General features: G+C 45.6%; 1 protein-coding gene and 1 long non-coding RNA gene across 9 annotated transcripts in view; one reads left to right on the top strand and one right to left on the bottom strand.

Moving 5' to 3' along the window:
• Window positions 1-1,855: 1,855 nt before the first annotated feature.
• On the bottom strand, window positions 1,856-18,157 carry LOC147758791 (uncharacterized). Its single transcript, XR_015320371.1, has 5 exons — window positions 10,994-18,157; window positions 9,856-10,405; window positions 8,866-9,229; window positions 8,542-8,628; window positions 1,856-3,524 (listed from the first exon to the last, which is right to left on the bottom strand). It is a non-coding gene; the product is annotated as an uncharacterized LOC147758791 (long non-coding RNA).
• zfh2 (Zn finger homeodomain 2) overlaps window positions 3,523-18,957 on the top strand; it is a 62,708-nt gene continuing 47,273 nt past the window's right edge. For 3 of the 8 annotated variants that reach the window (XM_086979196.1, XM_022791483.2, XM_022791547.2), the window contains exons 1-2: window positions 3,523-4,492; window positions 7,411-7,658. The gene's annotated coding sequence lies outside the window, so the exon portion shown is untranslated. Of the gene's footprint in view, window positions 4,493-5,853; window positions 7,659-18,957 lie in introns of those variants that run through there. The other 5 variants (XM_086979215.1, XM_086979200.1, XM_086979223.1 and 2 more) reach the window with 5 other exon arrangements.

The raw sequence follows: 18,957 nt of genomic DNA, 5'->3' as shown, positions 1-18,957 counted from the left end.
CAATTTCACAGCCGCCGTCACCAAGAAGGTGCTGACGCGTCCGTAATGTCCTAGTCCAGTATGACCACATTAAACTGGTTTTTTCACTCACGTTTATCGACTTTTTAATTTTCGAGAGACTGGTCCCTTTCAGCCGAGTGTGTAAAGCAATATGGCGCACGATCGGCCAAGATAAATCAGTCTAAGCTTATTCAAAGCACAGTTTATGAAGCATTTGTCTTGTTAAAGATGACCATTGCTTTTGCTTGCATAATAGTACAGAGACAAAATTGAAACACACACTGAGTTCTATGTAAAAAGGTAAACTTATAAAATTCTGTTGTCTTACGATGCTAATAATTGTTCGTACGGTTTTGCAGCATCTACAGATATCTACTTCTCAAGTGAAGGGTTGGTCTTTCCCTTTTTTTGATTCGGGTTTGTATTCCAATGTTTCAGAGCTATGTCTCCGAAAGCTAGTCTCAACATGTCATTAGAACTGTTTTCACGTAGAGTAATTTACTATGGCTACCGTAAAATTTGTGTTGTGGAAAAATTGCAAAGCCCATCTACCTTTATAGCTTTCGAAGAATGACTGAGTCCTCGACTGTTTTGGACTACGCTGTTTCCGTGTATGTTCCGTTAATAATGTGTATCAGTGTAACGGCTGATGATCCATTCTTCATCTTCTTTCCTTGCTAGCAGCACCAAGTGTCTAGAACACATGAAAGAGTTTGTTGTTATTTTCAGACGACCCATTTACGTGATGAGGCCTTAGTAGGACAAAATTAAATTCTGTTGCCCGCCAATAAAAGTGTACACATTGACTAAGTCATTTAGTGCAGTTACTGTCAGGTAGAAATGCTCCGGTAATCGTGCGTGTATCTGTTGCTTATCGATCTAGTTTTTTCCTATTGTGAGTAGCGCGCATTTTATTTCAAAACATATTTACCCTCTTGTTTAAAAGAGAGTCACTAGAGGGCGCCAGTTTGTCTAGTCAGGCGACTCAACGATTCCCAGCCGCAGAAATATTTACTGCTTTAAATCTACACTATAGAATAGACTAATAGAACTAGAAACACTACTGTGTATAGAGCTAATTAAGGGGCTGATCCCTTTTAACACATCCAACGTATACCAATTAGTTGTTTTAAGTCTAAGTTAGTAAGAGGCAATACTTCTACCGTTACGCTATATAGCTGTTTACTACTATGTACGACACACCGTTCAAATATCTTCCACTTTCCGCAGCGTTTCTTCAATTTCAAGTTGTTCAAAATGTTAATTTGGCCGAATACGTTATTGTACTGGCTGTCATCATTTGGCGAAGTTGGTAACAACATTATCTAACAACTCGGGTGCCTATTTGGACAGATGTAACTCATGACATGTCGATCTGTGAGTGCTTTTCTCAGCTTACCTATCATCTTGAAGATTATTCACGGCTTCAAAATAGCTATGCCTTGAAGACGGTGCATTCCATTAACAAACAGTCGATTGGCCGTTTTCACCAACCACACTGCTAGGTACTCGGTAATAGCTTACAAAGCCGATTGGGAAGCAGATAGCAAAATGACTCGGACTACTGACTATAACTAGAATATTCTTTAATGTCAAGCCAAGTGCTTCTTGTTCGAATTCAAAACTCGATGTTTTTGGGAAAATACGGAATGACAAAGCTTGGTGTGCCACACTGATAGGTTAAATGAAAAGTTTATGCAACAATTCTGCCATGAACAACTTACAGTGTAGAAAACTATGACATTTTTACAAGGTATTTCTGAATACTGTCTTTTTATCTATAATACCAGCCACATCTAGCAGTTATATGACTATATTAATGTACCACTAATAATAGATATGGAAACACAGAAGATCGGAATAAATTGCATGGGTTTTATTGTATTAAAACTCATTCCTAGTCAATTTGCCCAACTTATAGACTTGTGTAAAAATCAAGGATATTTCTTTAAGATTCGAATAATTTTACTTTAAAATAATCGTCTGAGGTGTTCTTTGTTTTGTAAGCCGCTTGCTACAGCACATTTTACATTCTTTTAAGATTGGTTTGATCTGAGATTGATCGGTGAAAATAGATATCCCAAAGACTATTCCATTGATGAGCATCAAGAAGCGCATCGAAATCAAATCTATCACACAATCATCAAGGAAAATATATGTATACGTTTAAAACTTAACCCTTTAGTTCTACGCGAGTATCTATTTTCAACACATACACGTTTATCGTCTATTGTTATCTTCTGCTGCTATAATGTCCAGTGTCTTTAAAATCTATCGGTTCCTTCACAGCGGAGGTCAACGACCACCTCCGCGCTCTTGCCGCGCAAGCACCCTAATTCGAAACAGTCCCTCAGCGTGCTCCCGGCCACGCGCAGTCAATTCGGCGCGCGGCTCTTTCATTTCATCACAAATTGTCGATGTAGCTCTACTGTTTAGGCTGCAATGTCCTTTACTGTTGACAGTATCGTAGCAGTTCAAACCAATATACCTCCTGGTTTCTCCTGGCCCTCGCTATGGCACCCCCTCCTTTTTCTGGAGCCGAAAGCTTCTCCTAATTCTATTAGCTATTACGTGCGAAGATGAAACTCCTTCGATTCTCCGAGCCTTTCTGGTTCTCATCGGCCACTCTGTTCGATACGTGTCCGAGAGTTATCAGTTCACAAAGCCGATTGTGGCGTCAGCGACCGCAGTTGTAGTAAAACCTGTAGTGGCAATTAAAAGTCATAGTAGTCCTGGTACTATAGTGGCGCGGGTGTCGACGCGGCTGCCAACGACGCTGCTACATCCTTTAGTACAGCCGCTGTTCATTCGTCGTCGTCGTCGTCAACGTCATCCGACGGCCGGCTATAGCCGGCGTGAGTATTTTCTTTTCGTGGCAATGCTGTTGGTAATAGTCGTTGCGGCAGAACCACTGACAGGCAGCGTCTGCACCGCGTCGAGCAGCAGAGAGGCTCACTACTGCTCCTGTAGCAACAATCAGCAGCCGCCGGTTGCGATTTCGGCGGTAGCGGTGACGGCGCGCGATGAGGCTGCAGCAACGGTGATGGTGCCGGCGGCGGCGGCGGCGGCGGCGGCAACAACGACAGCATTGTAGTCCCACCTCTTCTGCACGGCCCGCCCCTGGGCGCTGCGCTCTCCACTTGTGCCCTCGCCACTCGACGGCAGCGCCACCTAGCCGCGCCAGCTCAGGAACGCCGACGATCGGGACACAAGTGGCATACGGCCATTGGGGGCCGAAACGGATCACTTCGCGTCAGAGAGTGCGCGAAAAGCGCTCGGAGTGTGCGAGTCGCGGAGAGCGCGCCACCCTCCCCCGGACTACAGGGTGCTCCGAAACAAAACAAGTTCGTTGCGTTGCGTTGCTATTACTGCAACTTGAGCGACAACTCCGAGTTCCTTTAATTCCGTTGTGTCCATATTTCGTTGTTCGTGCTCTCTCTCTCGACCGGCGACACCAGTTTATTCATTTGCGCTCACCAAATCGCTTACGCGCTTCTAGATGACAGATTGGATGACTGCAGTCGCTGCGATCAACAACGATAACAGCAAGAAAGCGCAAGAAGATTACAAGCACGACACAAGGAAGCGTAAATGTGACCGTAACTTTCAACGACGATTACGTCTAATGGTACAACAAACGCAGGAGCAGTTGTATTCATAAAATCTGTCCACTTCCCAGGATATACGTACATGTACCAATTTACGTATAGGTATATTTATACAGTATATATCTATCTATCTACATATATATGCTTTGAGAGCATGCATATCTGAGCGCTTTCTAGGGAACAAGCAAAAAACAGGAAACGAAGATCCAACAAAGAAACGGGGAAAAAGCAGTGTTGGAAAGAGAGAGCGAGACCGAAAGAGAGAAAGGGAGAAAAGAGAATAAGCCGACGAGTGGAAATTAGAGAAAAGTGTGTATTGTTTATTGTCAACGGAAAGTATCGTCAATAGAAGGTGTGCATTGAGCGATACACAGAAAGAAAGTGTGTGTGTGTGTGCGTGTGTATAGAAAATCAAATCAACAAATCGAATTGTGCGCGTGTATCTTCTGCGTGTGCTGGTGCGGTTCATTTCTGTGTTTCGTGACACCATAGTCTGGGACAGATCAGCAAACCCGACCAACGACAAAGGATTGTAATCGCGCCCCGTGGACTACGTGATTTCGTGTGAGTTTTAATGTGTAAAAATGTTCTTCGAAAAAAAAAGAAAAAATTAAACATGATGACGACTATGACGATGACAACAACGACGATGATGACGAAAAATGTATCTATCGGTTCTCGTTGATCGGTGTAACGCCGGTGTTTGTGAGTGAGACGACAGTGAGTGCCAATTCCCTCTTCTCTCCCCAACAAACGAAAACGAGACACGGTTTTTTCGGGCATGTATTGGAATAAAGATCACGGCCTGGTTGGTTTTCCATTGTTGTTGTTGTTGTTCCTCCAAACGTATGTTAAAAACGGATACTCCAAAGCACACAAAAAGAGTAAGCAAAACCAAAAAGAACAAACCTTAAGTGACAATACCGTATCCAAAACGTCTCTATTTATATTAAATGTTGTCCAAAATCCTGTATTCTCAATAAAACCACTGTTTCATTCGATGCTGACAGGCAATTTAAGTGTCCTTGTCTGCGCTGTTGATATTATAGTTCGGAATCCCGGCTATCAGCAAAGCAGCTTCAACTACAACACGTCCAGTTTATAGAATATATAGTAGAAATAGCAATGTCTTCGCGTTTCTGCGTCACGTTACGTTTCTAACTCAGTGGTTCAGTGTTAAGGTATGCACGTGTTTCTTGCTAGTATTCAATTTGGTAATACGGCCTTCACCCACTGAACTCCACTCCACTCCGCTCACTCAAAACCTAGCTCTAGCAAAAGCTCGAGCTTACTTTTGATCTAGTTGCTAGCATTAGGAATAGAGAACACATTTCAAATATGTCCTTGCATTGTGAACATTCCGAAACGCACGTACACGAGAAGCTAAAGGCCAAACCCCTGACGTCGCCCCACGTTGTTCTTTGTCAGCAGTTTCTGTCAGCTCACTCTGGCTAACTAGGCACCATACAATCAGTACGACCAACGTATCAACACACTTTCGCGATAGCAGTCGTGAAATAATGCGCTGTTAGTGTCATTGACTCGCCGCGCCTTTGCCCTCTAGATAATTTCGGATGCTGCTGCTACTCGTAGTATCGGAAGTTAGTGGTTTTAGTCTTCGTCGTGCTCGGCAGCAGCAGCAGCAGCAGCAGCAACAGCAACATCAGCATCAGCAATAGCATTGCGCTGCTGCTGTTAGCGGCGGTTGTTATCTATTTTTTTTATTCTCTCCTCCTCTTTAGAGATCTCCCAGGAGCCGGCCGACACCATCAGCATTGCCGCTGCTGCTGTTCCCGTCTATTCCGCTCCCCCGTCAAACCCACGCTCTAAAAATCTCCCCATTTTGCCGGCTCGTCAGTTCCCTCTTCTAGAGTTCCCCTACGTGAGAGCAACCACTGGTGCCGCTTCCCCCCACCCATCGACTCGATTCCCCGTTAGCGCCCCGTTTCTTTATCCCAACCTAACCCCCCATTCCCCTAATCGAGGTGCCTGCCCTCTCCACTTCCCACCCCCACCTCATGGGGTGAACCGTGCTGCCTCCAGCGGCAGCCGCAGCAGCAGGAGCAGCTACGCCGCTGCTGTGCTCCGGCTGTGTGGGTGGAAGCGATGGTAGCCATGGTGTGGTGTTAGGAAGCCGCTTTCTTTGGCTATGGCTGCTACTGCCGGCACTCGCTAGCTCCGAGCGGCGAACACCGAACGAGCGTACCCCCCCCCCCCCCCCCAGCGCCTATGAGCAACACAGCGGCAGCAGCGCGCTCTCTGAAACTGCAAACTCTTAAGCACTCTCCTCCTTTTCGGGGGCGAAAGAGTGGCCCTCAAATTAGCGCATTTTTTTAGATCGGCGCCAGCAGCAGCCGCGGTGCGGCTGCGGCCGCGGGCGCGTAGAGGAGAGCGCATTTTTAAGAGCATTTTAGGATGCGCGGACATTTTTTAGCGATCGCTGGTGCTTGCAGTTCGTAGCCTCCTGCATCCGCCGCCAGCCGTCTGCCGTCCAGGCGCTCCCTACACTACTACTCCACCAGCAGAAGCAGCAGCGGGTTGGAGTCGAGCGAGTGCTTACTGCCCTGTGTACGGCTACCACTAGAGCACCACACGCTATTAAAGCCTGCGTGCGGCCTGCTGCCTGGTGGTGGGTCTCCCCCCTACGGAGTTCGGCAGCAGCGGCAGAGCAGTTGGCAAGCCGGTAGGAGCTTCATCTCTTACTCCGGCGCGACGATCACTTGTGCGGTGGCGGCCGACAGCGAAGGTGCGCCCACCGTTCACTTAGGCTGCTGGGGCTGTTGGTACCACCTTGGATTGCCACGCAACGACAGCTAATCAACTGCTATAATTAGTAGTACCCGTACTAATCAACAATAACAAAGGGAATTACTATATAAGAATATCACTTGTTGGTTGTAGCTGAACAGCAGTACTCTAGCGGTGCACGCGTTGACTAGAGCGAGATAACCATCAACCGTCGCTCACACTCATGGCCATGTAAAAGTTCTTCTGAAAAGCGATCATTATAGTGTTTGATGGCGTCAATTATCGGTGCGGCAGCATACATAAGAAGAAAAAACAGGGAAGTTCATAACAGCAGTAACGACAGCCACAAATACCTCAATAACAACCTCAAAAGAGAAGTAGTGAATGATGATCTCTATAAGTGTATCGGTGAATAAGTGAGAAGCATCAACGAGTGATGTCGGCGTACATGTTTACCCTCATATAAGTATAATCTTATAAAGTAGCCAACTACTCGTCGTCAAATTGCAAGTGCTGATGATTTCGAAGCACGAGCTGCGTTTCAGCCGCAACCCAAACCTTTACCGCCTGCCAGTGTGTGCGCCCTGTTACCACCATCACCACTACCAACAGCATTGAAGTTCGGGTGTCAATTGTGTGGCGATAACAGCCACGTCCGTCGCAATTAAAATGATCCGTTGTTAGTTTGTGCTTTTAGGCCGTGTTCGTTCGTGTGTCGGTATGCGCATTTGCAATATCCTGCTCTCGTCTACCCATTAACGGTTTAGATTGGGCATTTGTTAATGTGTGCTCCATCGCGTCCATTTCCGCCTATCCTCCTCTTGATTAGTGGCGGTAGGAAGAAAGCAATGATGTGATACAGAAAATATAATAGAGAGGGAGTGAGAGACCTACGACAAAAATACAGTATGATAATCATGTCGTTTTTCATCATAGCACGCAAATACGTATTGACAGAGTTGGCGTTTTAACGCCAACTATGTCGACATGTTGGCGGCATCATGTCATCCGCCTCGGCGGTTCACATGTGTAACTGAACCCCACAATATTTCAGATACGTGAAAACGCGAGGCGACGACAACAGCTCCGACAAGCTCAAAACGAAGCCAAGCCAATAACAGCAAAAACAAGTGCATAAAATAGCCCCATATCTCGTATACGAAAGAGTTCAACGTTATAACGTCGTGCGGAGCCGTTCACGCTATTCAAGTTCATGAAGTTATTCACGAGTGCCCGACAAGGCTTCCCGGCCGGACTTAAAAGTGTCAAACCGGATATCGGACTGTCAATACCATACCTCAGGTGAGTAACTGATATATGAATTAGGACGAGTATCTATAAAATAGAACACAATAGGCTGTAGCAAGGTAGTGCTGAACGCCAAATGGCGAACTACCACGTGCGCCTATAAAAAAGGGCTTCCGTTCTCGAATCGGTGGGGCAACGAGTTAGACGACTGAATTGTGACTGTGATATATATATGTACATATATATATATATATATATATATATATGTACATATATATATATATATAGAGAGAGAGAGAGGGGGAGAGGGAGAGGGAGAGGGAGGGAGAAGAGAAAGAAAAGGGAGTATCAGACGTACGATTTGGCGTAAATAATGTATAGGGTTTCGTGATCCATTTGACTGACGGCGACACAGAGACGATGCATTTTAGATATTCAATAATATTTGCGACCTGCGAAAATTTCTGTCGTGCCGTAGAATAGTTGTTGTGCAAGATAATGACGTGTACGCGCGTAAATGAATTTTTGGGGCAGGGTGTGGGGGCGCTTCCAAGATATCCATGCTTTTGAGGCGTGGTTTATGCGTACTCAAAAGTTTTCGGCTACGCGATGATAAAATTGCCCCGCCAGCATCTGCTTGATTTCGGATTGTGTTTGATGGAATGATTCCCGAAATCGACCATCTTTTAAATGCGATGGGAAAACGAACCGTGGTTGTTCGTTCGACCATTTACATTTGAATCCTTGCATTGCGCGGTTATTCTATTCTATCAAGTATTTAAATTGATCATTTTAAACAAAGTTAACAAAAGCTCGTGCACCAATGTAGTATATAATGTAATCTACTATATCGCTAGTAGTATATACCTGGGGTACCGAAATTCACCGGTCAGCAAACGGACGTGCGTAACATAGTACATAATTAGTAATGACTTACGTTTGCCGTTGCAAACTTGTATTAGATCGTCGAGATGAACTTGTGACACTCAGCTGATCTGGCGATTCAGTGAAGTAATATATTGCACTGCGGTTGAAGACAAGACAATGTTATAAACATTACATCAACAAGTGCGTTTAGATTTGATAGAAAAAAATAGATAATTGATCGAAGCCATGGCCCAAATTAGGCTACCTCGACACTGGCCTGCCCTTTGTGTTTACCAGCAAGAATGAGCTGTCCTGACAAATACTTAAGAGAATTGGCGATGCATTGTGCATCGAAATGAGCTCTAATTGAATGAGTGGGAGCATTGTCGCCTACCGTGTTAGTCATCCGGTGATGCTGTACTGTAGCTTCGTTGGCGTTGCCCGACGGTATAATTGGTTTGCTTGTCGATCTCTTTCTCTGATCACGACTCATCCGTTTCCATTCCGAGCTTCAACTGACCAAAGTTGTCTGTCTTACCATATATCTATTAATTCCATCGTTATCGCCGGCTAGACATGACCATAATCATCAGCTACAGGACCATTATATGATTGTTGACGTTGTCCGAACTGGGCAGTGCTTTTGATGGGATTCTGACTATATATATGGCGAGTTTCGCCCTGTTCAATGAATTTGAGGGTAAATAAAGTGCCAACCCGGGTGGGCATTACACCTGCCTACGGCATTGAACATCAACCTAGACAAACGTTAAATACAGTATCCAAAAAAATGAGCGTTAACACACTCTAACATGAGAAACGTGAACGAGGTTGCCATATTACTATTATATCTATGTGCAGTACAATAGGTACGAAGTGCAATGGTGTTGCTTGCCACATTGTGGACTAGAACACCAAACGATCGACCGTATGTGCATACTCTGTTTCCCTAGCCTGAAAATAAACCAAGTCGGTCATAAGCAATGCTTGCATTGACCATTAACATATGCGTTAGTTGTTTTTGTTGTTGCTATCGTTGTCAGCACAAACAGTCACTATTGCCCCTCACTGTGGCCGGCTATGCTATGCTTGACTCCGCTTTAGTGGATGGCTGTTCAGTCTAACAGGGGTTTAACTGTCTGGCATTCGGCCACCGCTGTTTTCGTGACCGCAAGCACGCATGCACATATGCAGATGACAATGAGTCTAATTTATTCTTGTGTGCATCTCGCACTACCGGTGCTTTTTGTGTGTCTGCCGCCTATAGCACCAACAGCCAGAACTAATAGCGATGACAAAGAAAGTTTTTTACGGTCATAATTATTATACATGCATAATCTAGTTATGTTTTTTATTTGTCGTTGTTGTCGCCGTCACCACCAACCTCACAGTCGTCGGCCGAGTGTCCGGTGGTCCGGTCCAGCTTATCCAGCTGGCGTCTGCGCTGCAACGAAATCAACTAGAAACGGGGGAAAATATGCAAGGAGGTTCATTCGTTGGCCGCTTCGACATCCGTTGGCTATTTAAATGCAGAGAATACGGTACTATCCTGTCCCTCCAATGTTCTATTTATTCAGAAATTAGTTGCATCAGCTAATTATCCGAGTTACCCCATTTCCTTGGTGTTTTCCACTCCTGATGGTGATTAGGCAAAACAGGACAAGGCAAGATAGGCGCGCGCCTAACCTCAACGCCAGTAGTAGTGACACTGGCAGTGTTAACGTTGTTGTTCTAGCGCACCCCAGCGCAAAACTGCTGGCTGGTAAATTGTCACTGCTGGAGCGTTGAGACGCTGTTGAATTGTGCTGCGATCATTGTTCCGATCAGAGCAAAGGTGGCACCCAATGGTGGAGCAGATAGAAGGGAGCTATATGACTGTATGGTTTGGGGACGAATCCACGTAGAAGTCGCCGGTTCTCGATGGATTCATAACTCTGCAGTATAGAAAAAACGCAAAAAAAAAGAAGAAAAAAACACAAAAACATTAAGACGCTTAGAGCTACAACAGCGTGAATTAATTGTGGCATTGTCGTGATCTTGAAGCCACACCGTGCTTTGCTGTTCTGACGGCCAGTGCTATGAGATCTGTCTTTACAATGAGTTACATGATGCCGTACTTCATGTGTTCGTGACCTCCCCTGTGGAGAAAGTGAGACAGAAAACGTCCGACAGGGCAGCACGTGGAACACGCTGATTAGCTAGAGTGGTTTTGTGTGATGGAGGCTTTAGCCCGCTAGATTTACCCGAGTTTTAGGGGTGTTTTCGCTTAGCCTCAGAAAACCATATCATCATATTAACTTGCAACAATGCTTCGTTGTTCGTTGTCGTGTCTGATGCTGCCCTATGAGATGGGTAATATTTAGAGTTGAAATAACAGTTTTACATGAGCTACACTAAAACAATGTGATGCTGACTTGATTCTTTCTGATGTTTAGCGTCTGCAACATGGCACTGTCGGCAGCCATGTTTAGTCATTTCCTATTGAGCAAACGTAATCTCATAAACCACTATAATATAGCTACCACTAGTCGTTCTGCTGCTTTTGTCTTTGATGTGTCGTGTCGGATCGCCTCCGAGCGGCCAATGCACTCATGCTCCGTCTTGCCGTCATTTCGTCGTAGTCGAGGATGATCTTCACTTTCTGAAGGCCTTCGAAGAGGAATTCGTAATGGCCGTTTTCTTTGCTCACCGGGGACCCTATGACGTCTACTCCTCTTTAGAGGTGGGGTAGTTTGCTCCCACTAAAGTAGCTCTTTTGGCGATGACCCAACGTCGTTGTTGTTGCCTGCAATTTGACAATAGGGCGAGCAAGCATTTTCTTCTTTTTGGACTGGAGCACTGCGAGCCAGGCAAGACCCACACTTACAGACACACACACACACACACAAAGAGCGTCCAGAAGAGAGAAGATGACGCGGAAGAATTCGAATCAAAAGGTGATCGGCCACTAAACTGCTGCTATTCGTACAGCTTAGGGTGATAGAGATGGCTGCAGCAGTATCGGCGGGTATGGCTAGCTCTACGCATGGTTCTGCTATCGTCTTTGCTACAACTAACTGTACGTGGTTTATGCTCATTTTACGTGCGTTTAATTACGGCTACAGGCCCCTCATCTCGACAGCGCGGCGGAGGGCAGTGGCGGCGGCGGCGACAACAGCAATCACCACCGCAAAGGCAGATCGGCACCCCCGCAGTGACACAGCCGATCAGACACAGCGACTCGCGGAAAGCTACGAGTTAGCTCGCACACACACGCACAGGCATACACATTCGCGACGAATTCTGCTTGCATCACTTGAGATGGCCTTCGCGCGATGGCGATGTTCTTCAGCCTCATCAACTTAAAATACTGCGCTGGCAGCATGACTAAGTCGCATCGATCTGTACGCTGTGTCGTATATAAGTAATCTGAACAGGAGCAGCAACAACAACAGCTATGGCAAAAACGACAAGCTCTGGTTGGAGCGCTTCCCCGCTATGTATTTCTCAAGTTATTTGAAATGTCGTACGGTGGCCGTTGGTCCATAGACAAGTACAGCAACCCGCCGAGTTTCGAAAGCTAACGAAGCTGAAAACGTTAGCAGTCGGCCGGCTAAGGCGAACTGTGAGCTCGCTCCTTCAAAAGGATGATGTCCTTCACTCAGTATAACAACATAAAATAACGTCAACGCTCAAGAATAGTTGCCTCTTTTTTAGCGCATATATCTATATGAACTCTTTTGGTACTAAAGATAAACTGGCTGCTGACAGTGACTGATTTTCATAGAGGCGTCACGTAGTATCCCCGTTTTTTGATTGATTTTTGCGTCTTTTTTTTTAGCTGACTTAAGAACAAAGCAAACAACGGCAACGATAAGGGCACTGCGATTAGCAAATCCTTTGATAGATGCACCGTGAAACCAAATCATATGCCCACGAAACAACAATTTACATTACCATCAACGCACTTCGTGGCTTCATACGTAAATAATAAAGGCATGAAAAGAAACAATTACGATGTAATTAAGCCTTCATGATTGCAGGTTCCGCAAAGCTGTGGTTGGCATCTATCATTTCTGTAGCTGAATTCTTTTTGTCATCTGCGAAACAAGGGCCGCCGCGGTAAAAAATGGATTTTGCTGTTCCTTCGGAACGCACTCAGCCATCTTCTCATGTTCGTTTACGTTTGTTCAACGACTAGGATTGCCACCGTAGTTGTAGAAGTGGTTGTGAGATGGTGCTGGCTATCACCCCTAGAGTAATATCGTAGTCTCTGCGGTAGTTGTCGTTGTTATTGTTACGCAGAAACACTTCGTGGCATCTTGGCCGTGATGAAGCCTTGCTTCGAAGTGTGAAGAGAATAATACCCTCTTGGCGTTCATCGACTGGTTCTTCTATTCGTCCAGCTGGCTCGTGCGTTCTCGAACATCTCCTTTCTACTGGGTCAGTTTGGGCTTTGTTTGAATTCATGTGCAACCCGACTCGACTATACTCGCCACTCATCAATAGTGAGCGAACAGTAAATAGGTAAGAGCACGAGATGAAAGAGAGCACTGAGCAACGAAAAACTCCTTGCTGAAGTAAGCGAACAAATCAATGGAAACGACGATGGAAAAGAACGACAAGATGGCTGAAGAGAAAATGGCGAACGCAAAGAACTCAAACGCCATTGCGCCGCGGTTTAGATGGCCCGATCGCACAATTCTCCTACTGGTTGACGGTGCCGTTACCAGCCAGATGCGACCGGTGCCGAAGCCGCTGAAGCAGTCGAATGCCCAGCAGTCTTTGTTCTTTTCCCTGCCATTGGCCCTTGGAGTGTCGGCGCCAGGCAGTTCACTCTATGCCAATCGGCGGGATGCTTTCTATAGTTGTTGGATCAGAGAGACTGGCGACTGGATTCGGCGTCTTGCGATTTTGTTCGTTTCCACGTAGAACTTAAGTAGATTCAGGTTTGCTGTGCCAAGAAAAAGGTCAAACAATATAATCGGATACAAACATCAGTTCTGGTAAAAGCGTTGCCGATAAGCTATTGTATATGCATCAACATGGTCTTGCTCAGTTAGCTTCACGTATAGCAGCGTTGTACTAACAGTAGACCCTGTGGTGGTTAGCGACATCATCGTTGTCATGCGTAATCTCTAGACCAGACAAAATAATAACCAGCAACAAGTCACACCTTGTCAGCCATCTTGCGGCCGAGCTCGTACAAAACACATAACGACGAATTAACGAATTACGAAGGAATTATTGATGTTGTTGGTCATGTTTTTACTGTAGGCCTAAGCAACAATCGTAGTTGGATCCGTTGCCACATTTTATCCCTGGCAACGGTGGGTCTTGAGTCATTATTTCTTCCGAATAGGAAAGGCGTCGCTGCTGCTGTTGCCGTCGCGCTAACAGCAGCGACGCTGGCGTCGATTGGGACCGCGTCTGGTGCAATTGTCAAACAAAAACAGAGAAAAAACTACCGCAAATAACGAACAGTAAGTGGCCGACCAGCTTGGCCACAGCCGGTAGGCAACACCTTCACGGGGAAACTGAAGACAAGTACCGTCCATCAACGGCTCTCAGCGCTCGATAGCGGCGAAGGCAACAGTAAACGCCAACGCTTTCCAGCGAGTATTTGGTTTTATTCATTTTAGTTGTGGCAGCCGCAAAAACAAGCATTATACAATGCCATTGCTCGACTTGCCTGTTATGTAGGCTCTTAACAATAGTAGCTGTTATAGGCCGCCACATATTCGCTAGGCCGATGTTTTTGGCGGTTGCCGGTGGCCATTCCCCGTTCCACTATCTGCTCAGCGGTGAACGCCTCTTACGTAAATAATTATAATAATCAGACAAAACGCAGAATATTAGATAGGAGTCAGAACGAGAAATAACAGCGAAAAACTACATCTGCTACATTCTCGTGACATCCACCGGTGGTAGTTCAGTCGGCGCGCGTCTGTCATTCGCTTGTCTAGGCTCAACAACCGACACAGGAATAATTTGTTGCTCGCGCGTACTGTTTTAGCAACGCGGCCGCTTACAGTATTTGGGATACGCAACGCGAGGCTTTTGCGAAATCAGATTTTCCTCCCGCTTCTACTGTTGTGTTTTCTGAGGTGTTCGCCAGTCGGATTAAGAACGACGGAACAGATTTGGATTGGGCAAGGTCCATTAGCCGATGCGCGCAGTAGCTGCGGCTGTTATAACGACGGCGTCAATGAAGACTTCCGAACTTTGAGAGTCATTGCAATAAAATGACGACGGCAACAATGATACCCAGTTGTAGAGGTTCCAGCCAATAACCACTACTACTAATCTGGGTTGCACATAACGCGTTCGCTGAATGGTTAGGGCTTCTAGACAAGTTACGCTTTCGACAAATAGTCGAACTTCATTCGTGGTCGTCCAGACAGCAGCTTAAAATCTCATCGCAAAAAAAGCAATAAGAGGATGAGAAAGAGCGCAAAACGAAGAGGATAGAGTCAATAACACAGCGGCAAAATGCACGGCGACCCAAAATCGGGTCCATCGCCAGTGTCACAATCGGCAGCTACCGTTGTACGCTGGGACAACAAGGGCAACATATCTTACGTAGGCACACATTCGCTGGCCGATTCAACATCATTATATGATCATTGATGTGTTAGCAACAACAACGCAACGTATCTGGTGGCGGCGGCCAGCATCGTCTACTGCCGCCGCTAGCGGGGTTGTAGCTTATGAGGCGGTTGCCAGTTTCGATGCCGGTGCTTGACAGCGTCAGCAAAGCAGCTTCAGAATACTACTGATGAGGTGCCGCGGCCGCGACGAGAGCAGCTTAACGTCGGCGTTGGCGATCGTGTTGATAATGATTAGTCTCCGTCGTCTGTGTGTACATTTCATCGTTGCGGTCGTAGAGAACCGTTCCAATGCTAGCGCGGTCTACTCGAACGCTGTTACTGCCATTGCTGTTCGTTCGGGCCTATTAGCTGCTCTTTGGTCCTTTATCTCGTTTCATGTCTTAAAATTAAATACGCGCTTGCGCGATATCTTGGCTTTGTTCGAAATCGATGAGTTGACAACAGCGTTATGATATCACAGCCTGCTGATGACCATAGCCATGATCCTGGTTCTTTGATGATGATCTTGAAATACGTTGGACATAGATGTATCGTATAGAAACATAGTTGCAGCCAAAGGCCTCACTCTTGGACGATCTGTGAGCCGACAGCTTCGTTTCGACAAGATGTGCCGCAATCACATAAGTATGGACCAAAGGTTTTACATAAAGATGACCTTTCAGCGTTTCCTATATGGTCAGTTGTCCGATTTGGAGTGAAGTACAAGCAACCCAATTGTTTCGTTTTCTTTTCAACATGAACCTAAACGTTTCATCTTTCATCGGAATTAAATTCATATCACAATCGGCGGCCTTCACTCTATGGAACTTAGACCTACCTGGCGAAGTCAACTAAAGTTGTGGCCGAGCTGTTTATCCTCATCAAAGCTCATTCATCTTAAGGATATATGGGTTTTTCATATTTGTCACAGTCTTGCTGAAGGCGATTACGTTCGTTCAAAAGACAGCCGATGGTGTCTCTCGTTGGGCGCTGTAGAAAACGAACGATTTGTACTCCTGATGCTAATAGATATAGACACAAAATTTTTAGCGCTGTCCGCTGGTGACGCAGCTTCAAGCTGTCTAAACACGTTCGAGTTCGTTTGACGCTCAGATGCCGCTGCAACAAAGACACATCGTTGGCTGCTGTTGATATCAGCGGTAAGATCCCGTGCCGTTCAATAACTCCAACGTCTATGTTACACACACGTCGCATATCCATACAAACTCTTACATACGGACACGTTCACAATAATACCTATCGCCAACCAACCTCCCGATCCGAACGCGAGAGCGTCATGATCCTACCGGCGTTAGGCTGCTGGCTGTCCACTGCAGCGTTAAATCAGTCAATCCGGAACGGAATAGCCAGCGGTAAAACCTCGGCTTCTCTGTACTAATTTTTTGTTGCTATTCGTTGGCTTGTCCCCCCTCTCTCTCTCTCGCTCTCTTTTTATCTCCCTTAGTCCATCCTCTGACCTTCTCCGCTTGATCCGGAAGTGATCAGTCAGTGGACGGGCAGCCCGATTGTCAAGTCAATAGATAAATGAACCCTTCTCGCATCGCTCGTTGTCATCCAACATCATCGTCGTCCTACCGTCGACCAAGATCTGTCAACGCCTGTGGAACGGTAACTATTCAGGTGGCAGGTGATGCTGTTAATCTGTCCACGATGAGTCCGCCAGTACTATTACTACTATATATATATATATATATATATATATATATATATATATATATATATATATATATAGTAGTATCGTATATATTATGATAAAATAGAAACTGACGCAACGGGCAGCTATAACGGAGGCGATAACAACAGCGGCAGGGTACTTTTTCTCGAATAGTCCAATGATATGCGCTTGTACTAATAGCAGATGGCAGAGGATGGCAACATTGTTGACAAGCAATGTCGAAAATGGCAACTACGCGAACAACAGGGAGCAGTCGTAGTAAATGTGTTAATGACAAAACGAGATATAATTGTCTGCAAACGACACCGGCCGCGCCATTTTTTCGATCATTTACATTGTAAGGAGGGCTACGGAGCACTAAACGGAATCTTTCTATCATTAGTTAGCATTATAGAATCCGTTCTATTTACACTAAAATGGATCAGGCCAATTGTGGTGGCAAATACGTACCAGGGGAATGGAAACTATAAATTCAGCGCTTTTGATGACAAAATGATCGACTATATATATGTATATACGATGTTTATGGTCTATCGCTGCTGCAAGATATGGGATAGGTTGACTGTGTGCGGCTATCTCCAAGAGCAACTATCGATTAAAACGACAGGAACGATTATGGTGCACAGTTTTGAAAAATCCGGATTCAACTTTGGCCATAAAGATTTCTTGTGAAATGCTGGGCTTGTGTCAACTTGTTATCACAACATGTCCGTGTGCTGATGGCTCTGATAGTCCAGGCAGAGGGCTTAGGCGACATCAAATTACTTAATAGCCTTCATCGAGCTGAAGAACGGTAGCAGCATCAGATTTATAATGAAGTACCAGACCCGATGGGCCTGAAACGGATATCAGCCTAGTTGCAGCCAACAGAATCTGTTTCAGTGGCAAATTATATTGATCGGCTGTATTCATGTTATTGTTTCGCGTCTATACTATATATGTGCATAAAGTGTTAGTGACCCGTTTTAAAATACTCCATTGCACACAATTGATTGTCAGTGCGCAGACACCGCATTGCCCGTCGCAGCAGGAATCGTTCTCAACGTTGACGCGGTGAGAAACAATAAAATCGACCGGCGACACTTCTGGTACTATTGGCATCACCTTTGTTTTTACAGAGTTCATTGATTCGAACCTGTGTACCCACCATATTCAATGATATAAACTATGTTCAAGTTAACACCGTGGTATAGAATACACGCAGGACAAGATATTTGGTAATCGGACCGTTGGCGGACGCTGGATTGGTAATGAGTAATGGTGGATACGATGTGTTTTAATGATCAGCACACCGAAGCGGCAATGGCTGTACAAGGTTGTTGTGCAAGCGAGCTTCTTCGTTGGCTTTTATTTACTTACAGATGGTTAGTAAAAATAATTCCGAATGAAGAAAACGAAAGACCGCCAGTTGCTAACGAGAGGACAGCTGCTCGTGTATAGGTAACGCACTGCTATCAATCATCAATAGGATATGACGCCATTATAGAGCGACTATTATGGGGTAAGATGATGATGATGATGCTGGTATCATTGATGTCGTAAACGGCTGTTGATGTATAACGTTCTAATAACAAGAACGCCGAACACAACGAACGAAAATTTGTCTTTTCTATGGCTCACTAATCGTCGAAACTGTTTAACCCGTTACTACTAAGTGGAAATAGAAGTCGATTCGAAGAGAAATTGTTTGCTTTAACGCTCCTATCGATTTTAAATGAATCTGGCAAAAGAAAAACCTGAACACGGGTGTTAGAGCAATGGATGGCTGGCGCTTAGTGATAGTCCAGGTATGCCCGTAGGTCGGACGCGAATATTTTGACGGTCGTATCGACCTGGTCACGAGGCTGAGACTGTGAACAAGAGCTCGCTATTGAAAAGCAGTGAGCTGATCGAGTGCCAATAACAGGTTATAGAGCCAGGCACATCGTTTTTCCGCGTGGCGGGTGATTCCATGACGATGGATAATGACGCGTTTGATAGAAGGATAGTGTGTTTGTTCTTGTGCGAACTGGCGCTGCTGTCGTTTTTGCTGCCGTGCGTGCGTGCGTGCGTGCGTGTGTCTGTGTATGGAGAGTTTGCCGAAAATACGTTCGTTCTAACATTAATGTAAACAATAACGCCACCGGCAGGCACGAATAGACGTGGTACAGCATAGAGAGTGCAGCATTTACCCTGGGCGCCACTAGTACGTAGGCAAAGGTCACTAAATGAACCGCGTCGC

The sequence above is a fragment of the Varroa destructor genome, unplaced genomic scaffold, assembly GCF_002443255.2.
Source record: "Varroa destructor unplaced genomic scaffold, Vdes_3.0 BEIS01000001.1, whole genome shotgun sequence".
Lineage (NCBI taxonomy): Eukaryota > Metazoa > Arthropoda > Arachnida > Mesostigmata > Varroidae > Varroa > Varroa destructor.
The sequence above is the reverse complement of the archived record's forward strand: the minus strand, read 5'-3'. Positions and strand labels throughout refer to the sequence as shown.